This window comes from Oncorhynchus tshawytscha, linkage group LG30 (assembly GCF_018296145.1).
Source record: "Oncorhynchus tshawytscha isolate Ot180627B linkage group LG30, Otsh_v2.0, whole genome shotgun sequence".
NCBI lineage: Eukaryota > Metazoa > Chordata > Actinopteri > Salmoniformes > Salmonidae > Oncorhynchus > Oncorhynchus tshawytscha.
Window position 1 is genome coordinate 37,857,482 of NC_056458.1, and position 14,054 is coordinate 37,871,535.

At 42.7% G+C, this 14,054-nt stretch overlaps 1 protein-coding gene across 1 annotated transcript in view; it reads left to right on the forward strand.

Moving 5' to 3' along the window:
* Positions 1 to 4,911: 4,911 nt before the first annotated feature.
* LOC112228197 (follistatin-related protein 4-like) overlaps positions 4,912 to 14,054 on the forward strand; it is a 235,837-nt gene continuing 226,694 nt past the window's right edge. Inside the window, exon 1 of the mRNA XM_024393305.2 lies at positions 4,912 to 5,118. The gene's annotated coding sequence lies outside the window, so the exon portion shown is untranslated. The remainder of the gene's footprint in view (positions 5,119 to 14,054) is intronic.

Sequence of the window (14,054 nt, forward strand, 5' to 3'; positions counted from 1 at the left end):
CTTGATCTCTCTCTCTCTCCCTCTCACTATCCCTTCTCACTTTCTCTCCTTTCTGTCTCTCTCTCTCCCTCCTTTGTATCTTGCTCTCCCTGTCTTATCTCTCTCTTTGTTTCTCTCTGGTCCTCCCTCTCTTGTCTCTCTCTCCCTCTATGTGTCTCTCTCCCTCCTTCGATCTCTCTCTCTCCCTCCTTTGTATCTCTCTCCCTCCCTCCCTCTCCCTCCTTTGTATCTCCCTCCCTCCTTTGTATCTCTCTCTCCCTCCTTTGTATCTCTCTCCCTCCCTCACTCTCCCTCCTTTGTGTCTCTCTCCCTCCTTTGTATCTCTCTCCCTCCCTCCTTTGTATCGCCCTCCCTCCTATCTCCCTCCCTCCTTTGTGTCTCCCTCCCTCCTTTGTATCTCTCTCCCTCCCTCCCTCCCTCCCTCTCCCTCCTTTGTCTCTCTCCCTCCTTTGTGTCTCTCTCCCTCCTTTGTATCTCCCTCCCTCCCTCCTTTGTATCATCCTCCCTCCTTTGTATCTCTCTCTCCCTCCTTTGTATCTCTCTCCCTCCCTCCCTCTCCGTCCTTTGTATCTCCCTCCCTCCTTTGTATCTCTCTCTCCCTCCTTTGTATCTCTCTCCCTCCCTCCTTTGTATCTCTCTCCCTCCCTCCCTCTCCCTCCTTTGTATCTCTCTCTCCCTCCTTTGTATCTCTCTCCCTCCCTCCCTCTCCGTCCTTTGTATCTCCCTCCCTCCTTTGTATCTCTCTCCCCTCCTTTGTATCTCTCTCCCCTCCTTTGTATCTCTCTCCCTCCCTCCCTCTCCCTCCTTTGTATCTCTCTCTCCCTCCTTTGTATCTCTCTCCCTCCCTCCCTCTCCCTCTTTTATCTATCTCTCTCCCTCCTTTGTATCTATCTCCCTCCCTCCTTTGTATCTCTCTCTCCCTCCTTTGTATCTCTCTCCCTCCCTCCTTTGTATCTCCCTCTCCCTCCTTTGTATCTCTCTCTCCCTCCTTTGTATCTCTCTCCCTCCCTCCCTCCCTCTCCCTCCTGTGTGTCTCTCTCCCTCCTTCGATCTCTCTCTCTCCCTCCTTTGTATCTCTCCCCTCCCTCCCTCTCCCTCCTTTGTATCTCCCTCCCTCCTTTGTATCTCTCTCCCCTCCTTTGTATCTCTCTCCCTCCCTCTCCCTCCTTTGTGTCTCTCTCCCTCCTTCGATCTCTCTCTCTCCCTCCTTTGTATCTCTCTCCCTCCTTTGTATCTCTCTCCCTCCCTCCCTCTCCCTCCTTTGTATCTCTCTCCCTCCTTTGTGTCTCTCTCCCTCCTTCGATCTCTCTCTCTCCCTCCTTTGTATCTCTCTCCCTCCCTCACTCTCCCTCCTTTGTATCTCCCTCCCTCCTTTGTATCTCTCTCCCTCCTTTGTATCTCTCTCCCTCCTTCCCTCTCCCTCCTTTGTGTCTCTCTCCCTCCTTTGTATCTCTCTCCCTCCCTCCTTTGTATCGCCCTCCCTCCTTTGTATCTCCCTCCCTCCTTTGTGTCTCCCTCCCTCCTTTGTATCTCTCTCCCTCCCTCCCTCCCTCCCTCCCTCCCTCCCTCTCCCTCCTTTGTCTCTCTCCCTCCTTTGTGTCTCTCTCCCTCCTTTGTATCTCCCTCCCTCCCTCCTTTGTATCATCCTCCCTCCTTTGTATCTCTCTCTCCCTCCTTTGTATCTCTCTCCCTCCCTCCCTCTCCGTCCTTTGTATCTCCCTCCCTCCTTTGTATCTCTCTCTCCCTCCTTTGTATCTCTCTCCCTCCCTCCTTTGTATCTCTCTCCCTCCCTCCCTCTCCCTCCTTTGTATCTCTCTCTCCCTCCTTTGTATCTCTCTCCCTCCCTCCCTCTCCGTCCTTTGTATCTCCCTCCCTCCTTTGTATCTCTCTCTCCCTCCTTTGTATCTCTCTCTCCCTCCTTTGTATCTCTCTCTCCCTCCTTTGTATCTCTCTCCCTCCCTCCCTCTCCCTCTTTTGTATCTCTCTCCCTCCTTTGTATCTATCTCCCTCCCTCCTTTGTATCTCTCTCTCCCTCCTTTGTATCTCTCTCCCTCCCTCCTTTGTATCTCCCTCTCCCTCCTTTGTATCTCTCTCTCCCTCCTTTGTATCTCTCTCCCTCCCTCCCTCTCCCTCCTGTGTGTCTCTCTCCCTCCTTCGATCTCTCTCTCTCCCTCCTTTGTATCTCTCTCCCTCCCTCCCTCCCTCTCCCTCCTTTGTATCTCCCTCCCTCCTTTGTATCTCTCTCTCCCTCCTTTGTATCTCTCTCCCTCCCTCTCCCTCCTTTGTGTCTCTCTCCCTCCTTCGATCTCTCTCTCTCCCTCCTTTGTATCTCTCTCCCTCCTTTGTATCTCTCTCCCTCCCTCCCTCTCCCTCCTTTGTATCTCTCTCCCTCCTTTGTGTCTCTCTCCCTCCTTCGATCTCTCTCTCTCCCTCCTTTGTATCTCTCTCCCTCCCTCTCTCTCCCTCCTTTGTATCTCTCTCTCTCTCTCTCCCTCTCTCTTTCTCTTTCTCCCTCTCTTCTCTCTCTCTCTCTCTCTCTCTCTCTCTCTCTCTCTCTCCCTTCTTTGTATATCTCTCTCCCTCCTTTTTATCTCTCTCTCTCTCTTTCTCCCTCTCTTCTCTCTCTCTCTCTCTCTCTCCCTCCTTTGTATCTCTCTCTCTTTCTCCCTCTCTTCTCTCTCTCTCTCTCTCTCTCTCTCTCCCTCCTTTGTATCTCTCTCTCCCTCCTTTGTATCTCTCTCTCTCTTTCTCCCTCTCTTCTCTCTCTCTCTCTCTCTCTCTCTCTCCCTCCTTTGTATCTCTCTCTCCCTCCTTTGTATCTCTCTCTCTTTCTCCCTCTCTTCTCTCTCTCTCTCTCTCTTTCTCCCTCTCTTCTCTCTCTCTCTCTCCCTCTCTCTCTCTCTCCCTCTGTTGTCTCTCTCTCCCTCTCTGTGTCTCTCTCCTTATGGTGGCCTTCTCTCCTTATCCAGCATGCAGCAGTCTATGGCTTGCACTGTTAATAAAATTATTTATTTTCTTGATAAATGTTACATTGAGCATAAATATTTCAGAGCTGTCCTCATTCTGTTATCTTGTAAGGATCGGTAATAGCATCATGCGTTGTGTCTCGTGCTTAAAAACAATGGTTCATTGAGGGAAAGTGAGAAGGAAAGAGGAAGTGAGTGGATGGAGATTTTAAAAAGAGATGGGTCAGTGGAGGAGGTTAGCCTGAGATGGAAGTAGCCTGAGTTTGCCTCTTACCATAGGTCTAGTATCAGAACACCCAACCCTATATCTTGACCGTACGACAATTCCACAGTAACAGAATTAAGGTGAGACTCAGATACCAAACAAGAAACACTGATTTCAAAGTTTAACAAACCATTACAACTCAATGCACAATGACTACTTTGAGCAATTTATACAGTATTTTTTTTTAACACTGGAAAAACTGTGCAGATTCAAAGTTTTGTAACAGAATAATCAGTTGTATTCTGTTACCAAAAGTTGAGTCTGCACAGTTATCCCTGTAAATGTGTTTTTTGTGAAATTTTCCATGGAAATTGTTAAAAGTAGTCCTTGTGCATAGAGTTCTATGGTTTGTTGAACTCTGAAATCAATCGTTTGTGTCTGGTATACATTTTAAAGTAAAAAATCTGAGTCTCACCTTAATTCCGTTACTATGGAATTGCCCTAAATTCAAGATATGGGATTGGGTGATCTAATACTAGATCTATGGTAAGGGGCAAACTCAGACTACTTCCATCTCAGGCTAACCTCCTCACACTGACCCAATTCTTGTTGAACTCTACATCCACTCACTTTCCTTCTCACTTGATGACTTCCCTCAATTAACAATTGTGTTTAAGCAGGGAGAGACACAACACATGGTATTATCAATCCTTACAAGATACCATAATGGGGCATCCATCAAAATTGCATACAGCTCTGAAATATTTATCAAGAAAATAAATAATTTTATTAGCAGTGCAAGCCTTTTGATTCCATAGAGTGTGGCATGCTGGATAAGGAGAGAAGGCCAACATAAGGAGAGAGACAGACGAGGGTGGGCGGGTAGGTGGGTGGGAGAAAGAGAGAGAGAGAGAGAGAGAGAGAGAGAGTCTCAGCATAATCCATTACCATGGAATTGTTCCTTAACCATTGGGAGGATAGAGAAATGTGACCCTGGGTTAGCAGATAGGAGCCACCAACTCCATGATGTTAAGAGGGGCTTAACCATTTAACCATGGAAACACCTGACGTTACTGATGGACATTAGGTAGACTGCTTTAAAATTAATGTTCATAATTAATTGTATCCTGACAGATTGTCTGGACTACAATGTATCATTTCTGAAATGTGTTCTGATATGGCAAAGCATCTGTCCCTGGCATCTAATAGCTTTTGAAAAGTAATAGCATGATGTTGATTAGCCATTGATGCAGTAATTGAATAAGGGTCCGTGCTGACAGATTTGGCACTGCTATAACAGGGTAGAGAAAAAAAGCCTGTCATGTCAATGACAGTGCATGTCTACCAATGTAATGACAGTACTGTTTGCCAAGTTTAACAAATAAAAGCAAGTTCATGTAAGTAGAATGATGATATTAACTAAGTGAACACATTGGTAACTTTAACACTGAGAGGAGGAATAGGCCGACCTTATGTTGGCATTATAATGCATTGTAAGACTTGGCATAATAATGTATGAGCAAGCCTCTTAACGATTATTATAAAACAGTTTTTCATTTTCCGTGGCTACCTGCCCAGTTGGGGTTCACAGGTCAAACATGCCACGTAAACGTGGACACAAGTGTCGCTCGTAGCGCGGAGTCTGCAGATATTTGTATGCAGCGGGTGACGTCAAAAGAAGTGTAGACTAAAGCCGTTGAAATAGGGCAAGCCGGTAGTGAGAGGCACTCAGAGCTGGAGAATGGAGCACCGCTGCTAGAAGTGGGAACATCCAACGCATGCTTATTCGCGAGCCTAATTCAATAAAGCCCGTCACACACGAGACTAATCTGCAACCGGGCTGAGGCTGGAACTAAGAAAGTCGTTGCGCACCATACACTGAATCGTACATCTGTCGTGGCATATTTGCTGGCATATTTATTTTTCATCGCAAGTGGAATACGACAGGTAAGAAGGCAATTGTGTTTGAATGAGAGAAATTGACAATACTTGTTTGATAATTTAGGGATGCTTATATGTTGCGTGTTATCTGGGCGTTTGGTAATATATGCGTGTGATTGGATAAGACAACTAATGAATGAAGAAGACAAATGCGACAGGATTTTTTAATCAGTTTTCTGAATAATTGAGAAAATGTGTATTAATTATGCAGTATAGGCTACTCCAACATTCCCTGTCACAAAAATAGGTTTTAACCCATTTAAATGTAATTCTCAACACATGGGTGGGATGTCAATGACATTAATGGTACTATAATACCATACCATTATAAATGTTGAGGTAGACTATTCTCCTCGGACACAGCAGCTTTTATAGTTAATAACACGTTCGTTTTAGGTTGACTAGCATACGTTACCAATATTATTATAGTCTGTCAGATAGGCTTCTACTACTGCGGCTTTCTTAACGGTTTATGTTTTAACTTAGGCTATCAACACAGATTTGATTTATTTTCCCACAGTTTCACAGAAACATGTTCCGGCCGGGAAAGGTTATACTGGCCCCGTTTTTCTCTGTCTCTGAATTCTGTTTGGATGCCCTGGATGTGGTCAGCATTGTACTAAAATAATATCAATGGGACACGCAGCCACATTTCTGCATCCTAGGTCCGTAGTGTGACTCATTGGCAGTGCACGATGGACTCTCCTGAAACAGTCGGCAGCCCTACTGTATTTGTGTTCAATTGGAGGTGAATCATGAAACGTGCATGGTGAAATTCCTGAACAGGAGAAACGCACGGGTCTTGCGCACCGAGGCAGCGTCAAATCCGTGTGGCCATACATTCTGTACACTCTCCAAAACCACTATAATTTTACAGTCAGCCTGTAGGCTATAGCTTGTAGCTGAGAAGTTGGAAATCTGTGAGAAAACAGTGTATAGCAACGTGTATGGCTATGGTGTGTTGGAATGACTTTTGCGCACTGTATAGCGGTAACAATGGAGCTGTCCATGGTGCTGAAATAAGTCCATTCACTCCTACGGGTTTCTTTCAGTCACCGCATACACCGTGGGTGGATCTCCTTTCATTTAAAAAATAAGTTCAGCATTCAGAACACGACGTGCCTGCCTGCAACTACATACAACTAATTTAGAGCCCTATACGATTGAATGACGACCTGTAACCTTGTAACCTGTCATTTCTGCACGGTGTCTCAGAAAATGTGCAAGGAGATGCTCGCTGTGGCTTAGCCTAGGCTGCTGTATTTTCTTTACCCCTGTCTATATTCCCAGTGTTCGTAGCCTATAGCACAACTTAAACTGCATCACGAAGTGACTGACTTGCTGACTGTTTGTTGCGGCTGAAAATCTATTCGTGTCAATAACTTATTAACTGACATTATGGCTCCGTGTTCCATAGATTACTACCGTTGCAGTTCCATGGAAAATAGGATATAATGACTCATACAGACTTATATTCCTCTACTCCAACACGAATGGTTAGAGTGGAAGTTAAGCTCCTTTCCAGGCATTACCTTCATAGAGATACATTAAAGTGTCCTTTATTTTCCTCGGACAGGCTCTCTGATTTCTTCTGAGTCTTTATTATCCCCGGATTTAATTATCTGATTCCCTCAAAGGTGTTCTCTTACTGCAGTGGGGAATACATGTGCCATTATATTTGTGGTACAGTTCTGCAGAGGGAATGGAGGCCTTTGATTTTTTATTTTTACCTTTATTTAACTAGGCAAGTCAGTTAAGAACACATTCTTATTTTCAATGACGGCCTAGGAACAGTGGGTTAACTGCCTGTTCATAGTATGATGCTACTCTGTTATTGATCATTGTTGGTAGCATGATGCGAAGCTTAAATTAAGAGTGGGTGTTACATTTGAAGAATTGCTTCTTTTTGTGATTTGTTTTGCCAGTCACTGTTTCTGTTCACTGCTCCTGTAATACCATGTTGTTGCTAGAGCACTTAGTTTGACAGATGGGACATATTAGTGAGAGTACCTTTGAATGCAAATGTAGCAGCATTTATTTTTCTATTTGCATTTGCTATTCTTCTGGAGTGGAAACTGATTTACTTAACCTGATTGTTATTGAAATCATTCTAATCAAATCAATATGCAACCAATATCGTTATCCAATGTAGTTAGGTCAATGCTACTATATCTCTCAGTTGAAAACAAAAAAGAATGCAAAAATAATACATATATATTTATTTTTTGGGCTATAGTGCTTTTAAGTCTACAACAGAAACATACATAGTTGCATGTAATATAATTCAAATCACTTTGATCCTTGCTAATGTGCAATAAATGTGTTTGTATAATACATTTACATGACTAATCTATTGACTCACGCACCGATATAGAAACATGATATTAACATGAAATTATGGGTGACTCACTGCCCACAGTATGCACTAGCAGATCAAACATGTCTTACTGAGTCGACCAGACAAGACGACTTGTTTACTTAACTTATGAAATGACGTTAACAACAGATTTAATAAAAACTGAATGGCTTAGCTACTGTACGACATTGTATTGAGAATATATTGAAAGCTTCAACATAATGAGACTTCAACATTATTACTTCATGGCTATAATAAGTAAGACTCTGAAACATAAGAGACCAATATTAGATATTCTTTGCGTTTATTGCGTTTTCCTAAGCGCACTGGATCCAATGTATGGTGAATGGCTCGCTGGTTCTTCACTTGACATTCTGATCACTTTTGTTGAACTTTTGGAATGACCTTTTCTACTGCATTACATTTAGAGCCAGCGGTTTGAGCTCAGTGCATGGCCAATACTATTGGAACAAATAGTGCTGTGTGGCTGGCTTGCTGTCTGAATCACAGAATCAGATGAGAGCAGTGTAGGAGAATTGTGATCGGTTGCTTAAATTCATATGTAATAGAGAGAGAGAGAGAGAGAGAGAGAGAGAGAGAGCTGCACTTCTCCTATGCCAGTTTCACTTGAATTTCACTGGCATATCAGAATATCAGCAAGTGCAACTACTTGATCTGCAAGACAAGACCACCCGGTAGTACGTTATTGCTGTACTCCTTTCGTCTTGAAGTCGTGTAATATCCTGTGGGGTTTTTCTACTTCTCTGGCTTTAACAGGTCACGGTGTGTATCTCTCACTAGCTGACAAGCTGTATGTGAGCTTTAACACCCTTAGGCTATAGACCTGGTCACAGAATCTTGTCAAAGGAAAGGCAATGTCAGCCACGAGAGCAGAGAGGCCCTCTCTCCAGCGAAGTAGGCAGGTGTCTTCTATGGAAGGGAGTAGGTTCTGTCTTATTATTTTCTGGGCCCTAGAGCTCTGAGTCTCTGTTCTATAGAGATAGAGCGGGGACAAGAGAAATTGTCAGACAATAATTAATTGTAAGGTCTCCCAGAAAGGCTAGTCGCTAGCTACTGAGAATCCTAGTTCCTAGGATTAGAAGTGCTTGACTCTCAAATTATGTTGGATAGCAAGTGTTTCATTAGTGGTTCATTATCTGTGTGCTGTTAGATGTGAAAATTGAGTTACTTGGAGAATTTGCTAATATATTTTTGCTTCAAACAATTCTAAACTATGATGATGACCAAATTAGATTTTGCATTGTTGTAAACATTACTCAGCATATTGAGTAATAACATGAAACAATACACGCATCAGAGCTGCTGGTATAGGCCTTGCTGATATAGGTCTTGCTGGTACAGGCCTGTCAGCATGCAGTCATGGGCAGTGTCCACAATCTTGCTTGCCTATTACTTATTTAAATTGCATACTGTGTACAAATCGTACTACATACTATTTAGAACGTACTGTTTAGTAAAACACGAAGGCAGTAAGCAACACATCTCAGCATAAACCCATCCTACTCAGAATGGGTCATTTAATGCGCAATTGCGTTGATTCCCTCCAATCGTTCATTTTGGAACAGCTAGTACCCTCAATTTATTATCAGCTGTTGTCATACGCAGATTAGTGTTTTTCGTCAGGAATCTTGTTCTGGAGGCAGCTCTGCACTACCTGGCACAGCCACAAAGTCATACAATCTGATTTTAAACCTAATCTTAACCCTAAACTGCTAACCAGAATCCCTAAACTCATTTTGTTTATATACATTTTTACGATATAGACAGTTTTGACTTTGCAGATTGCCCATCTAGCGGATATCGCTTAGTTCATCCCAATAAACGTCAAATACACGTGGGTCTCGAAAAATGATTATCTTCCTCAATAGTTTGCAGCAAATTCTATTAGATTAAAAACCGAAATGAGTACGACATCCGGGCATTTAAAGCCTGCTACATTTTTTTCACAGGCCCTGAATGCCTACTATATAGAACGCAAGTATGGGTATTCGGACAGAACCCTTTAAGTTCAATACACTGCTTTAGTGTCTGGGGCATTATGGGAAAGATATGGGCCATCTGGTTACTGCCGGTTTACTGCCATTCTTGTTTCTGTTTCAGAGTGCTGGCGTTAAGGCGCTTACACAGGCAAAGATCTCATTGACTTCAATGGAAATAGGGCGGCGGGCGGCAAAATCAAGGCGGAGCTGGCTTGTGGCGTCAAAAGCAACAAGCAAAGCGCGCCAGATAGGGTCCAACGCTACGTACAGAGCGCTGGGGAGAACAATACCTCGAGTTTCATTGTATTTTGGCGGGAAGCAGCTGTGAAGCGAGCTGTGGCCTATTGCTTGTTTGTGTTTATGAGAATGTTATTAACAATTCACCTGACACAAGGCTGAATCCAAACATTACACAGTTGATTTTATGCGCAATTTACTTTTACTGTACCTTTCGCCGCATTTGATGATAAAATATTCTCGATATATTTAGTAACTTGATTTGCAACATAAGACAAAAGGTTTTTAAAGGGTTTGATTGAGAGGACTAACTAGTGTCTCCAAGTGGCCACACACCTCTCCAAAGTGTACACAGTTTAAGTATTTTCAATGTACCTATGACTCAAAGAAGGGTATTCAACTGTAGTTAGGTTTACATCCAATTGGCGACAGATTTTCACGCGAAAAGTCGAGAATCCGCATAAATAAAATACGCGCATTTTCCCTCCCACCAGTGGTATATTTTCACCAAATGGAAATTATCGATAAAAATCACCGCATGATGACGTAGTGCACTCAAAATGTACTTTATCGCTTACATTTTCGTGTACCGAATAAATTTGTTTCCATCGCATGTTAAACTCTACTGGTATGCTACATGATGAGATTATTATGGATAAGAGCGATAATTTTTTAATTTGTCAAATGGCTGTCAATATTCGATCATCATGTCACCAGAATAAGACCCTCGATACTTATTGGAAAGGAGCATGAAGATCACCGTGCGCTTTCACCACCCTGTGGTCATCATCATTTATTTAATATGTAGTCTAATAAACTGCATGGTTTCACCAACCTGTGGTCATCATCATTTATTTAATCTGTAGTCTAATAAACTGCATGGTTTCACCAACCTGTGGTCATCATTATTTATTTCATCTGTAGTCTAATAAACTGCATGGTTTCCGGAGTAGTAGTGAGAGGACTACACACCATATCATCGCGTGACTCCAAGTTAACTTTCCACCGCCATTTCTCGCATAATTAATTTTACAGACACTAAAAGATCCCACAATATCGAACTAACACATTATCTGTTGGCAATTATAAAGTTCTACCGCAACTTTCTCTTTCCATCACAGATGTGGTGAATTTTTTTACACGGTATGACTATGCGTATAAAACCTGTGGATGGAAACGTGGTTATTTAGGTGCTTTTTGAGCTCCAAGCTGTTGAGGGAGGAGAGCAACCACACCTGTAATTCTTTTGTTTGGAACACAGCCGAGCCCTGCATCCCCGCCTTTAAATGTATCATTTGAAAGCTTGTTTTATTGCCAACATGGCTAGCTAAATTATTAAAAATACAGTTTTTATAGTGTTAGGTTTTCAAAAGGCAATTCAGAGAAGCAGATCGTAATTTTGGTGTGCATATAATGTTATGAGTGCATTCAGAATCGTGGTTCGCAGCAAATTTTATTCACAATACAACAAACGCACTGTACGCACTGTTGCTCATTCTGTTCAGGACAACCCAGGGTATAATGCCATGTCATCTTGTAACTGTACATCAAACATTGTGATCATAAACGTTGACCTTGTATATTACATGAGTTTTAGGATATGGAAATGTGAAATGCACATTTGGCATTAAGGGTGTTTGGCTTATTTCTATGACATCAAAGCACTGAACCAACATATACATGCAACATGTAAATTGTTGGTCACATGTTTCATGAGCTGAAATAAAAGATCCCAGAAATGTTCCATATGCACAAAAAAAACTATTTCTCTCAAATTTTGTGCACAAATTTGTTTACTCCCTGTTATTGAGAATTTCACCTTTGATAAGATAATCCATCCACCTGACAGGTGTGCCAAATGCCGAAGCTGATTGAACAGCATGGTCATTACACAGATGCACCTTGTGCTGGGGACAATAAAAGGGCACTCCAAAATGTGCTGTTTTGTGACACAACTCAAGGCCACAGACATCTCAAGTTTTGAGGGTTTTCTGGTTTTGCACAACTGAAGAAGTTCTGCACAAACTGTCAGAAACCATTTCATCTGCATGCTCGTCGTCCTCACCAGGGTCTTGACCTGACTCCAGTTCAGCGTCGTAACCGACTTCAGTGGGTAAATGCTCACCTTCGATGACCACTGGCACGCTGGAGAAGTGTGCTCTTCACAGATGAATCCCGGTTTCAACTGTACGGGGCAGATGGCATCTTGTGGGCGAGAGGTTTACTGATGTCAGCTTTGTGAACAGAGTGCCCCATGGTGGCGGTGGGGTTATGGTATGGGCAGGCATAAGCTACGGACAATGAACACAATGGAATTTTTTGATGGCAATTTGAATACACAGAGACACCGTGACAAGATCCTAAGGCCCATTGTCATGCCATTCATCCACCACTATCACCTCATGTTTGTTCAGAAGAATAATACACAGTCCCATGTCGCAAGGATCTGTACACAATTCCTGGATACTCACCAGACATGTCACTCATTGAGCATGTTTGGGTTGCTCTGGATCGACTTGTACAACAGTGTGTTCTAGTTCCCGCCAATATCCAGCAACTACACACAGCCATTGAGGAGGAGTGGGACAACATTCCACAGGCCACAATCAACAGCCTGATCAACTCTATGTGAAGGAGATGTGTCTAACTGCAGGAGGTAAATGGTGGTCACACCAGATAATGGCTGGTTTTCAACAGATGCATATCTGTATTCCCAGTCATGTGAAATCCATAGATTAGGGCCTAATGAATTAATTTAAATTAACTGATTTCCTTATATGAACTTTAACTCAGTAAAATCTTTGAAATTGTTGCATGTAACATTTATATTTTTGTTCAGGGTATAAAGCCATCTCATCTTGTAACTGAATATCAAACATACTGATCATAAACATTGACACTGTATATTACATAAGTTTTATGCACATTTGGATTCACGGTGTTTGGCTTGCTGGTATGACGTCAAAGCAGTATTTATTATAATCCTCAATGTCTCATCTTTCAAAATACACAGGAGTCCTCGTAATTTACCACATTTCCCTCACCCAGTCAACAAAAAATTAGCAGAAGTTACCCATTTAGAAGGAGGGAGGGATGGGGGCAACTTGTTGTCGTGTGCTGTGCTCAAGTTCAGAATGGCTGTCAGTCAAAACCCATACAGCGCTGTGAAGCACAGAGCCAGAGCTCTGATGGCATGTGTAGCATGTTACTGTACAGCCACAACGTTCCAATTTAGAAGCTTATTAGTGCCCAAATCTGCCATTTTCAACCTGTATACGGGTACGAGTGTAAAGGTCTACAGAATGTGAAACAGTGTTTTGTTGCTTTTCATTAAGTCATGTACTGCTGTGTTTTGGGCCTACAATACATTTCTACACATGAGCAGAATATTGTCAATAAAGCCTACAGACATTTGAGCAGTTATACAGTTCATGCGAAAATATTCAGATCTGGTAAAAGGCCAATACTGGTAAGAAATACTTGTATAGAAATGCAAACAGCCTATGATTTTAAAGGGACTGCATGTCAATCTATTAGTGTGCTCTCACCATCAAGTCTCATGGATCAACTTTCTCATGATTCCAATCAACATTTATTCACTCACATCAGCGCTGCCATGTCAGTCATTTTTATATGGCGGGAGATTAACAATTCTAGTCTAGATTTTTGGCAAAATTCAGGGTCTCCTGATGTTTCGATAAATTGATGCTTAGAACAAATAAATATATAAAACATAGTCCTGCACACATATTTCATATGAATGGCCTACATTGAAAAGTTTTGGAAAATGGCAAGTTCACTCATCCATAAATGCATCTCAAGTGCAAGTGCGCTGTTCAGCAGCTCACATCATTGAGATGGGGGCCTTTTCATTAGGAGGGACATCTACCATGGATCATTAAAATAGTTATTATGACCATAGCATTTTTCAGGGGTTGGTGCAGAGCCCTCAGCACCCCTTTAATTTTTTATTCGTTATTTTACCAGGTAAGTTGACTGAGAACACGTTCTCATTTACAGCAACGACCTGGGGAATAGTTACAGGGGAGAGGAGGGGGATGAATGAGCCAATTGTAAACTGGGGATTATTAGGTGACCGTGATGGTTTGAGGGCCAGATTGGGAATTTAGCCAGGACACCAGGGTTAACACCCCTACTGTTACGATAAGTGCCATGGGATCTTTAATTGACCTCAGAGAGTCAGGACACCCGTTTAACATCCCGTCCAAAAGACAGCACCCTACACAGAGTAGTGTCCCCAATCACTGCCCTGGGGGATAGGGATATTTTTTTTTAGACCAGAGGAAAGCGTGCCTCCTACTGTCCCTCCAACACCACTTCCAGCAGCA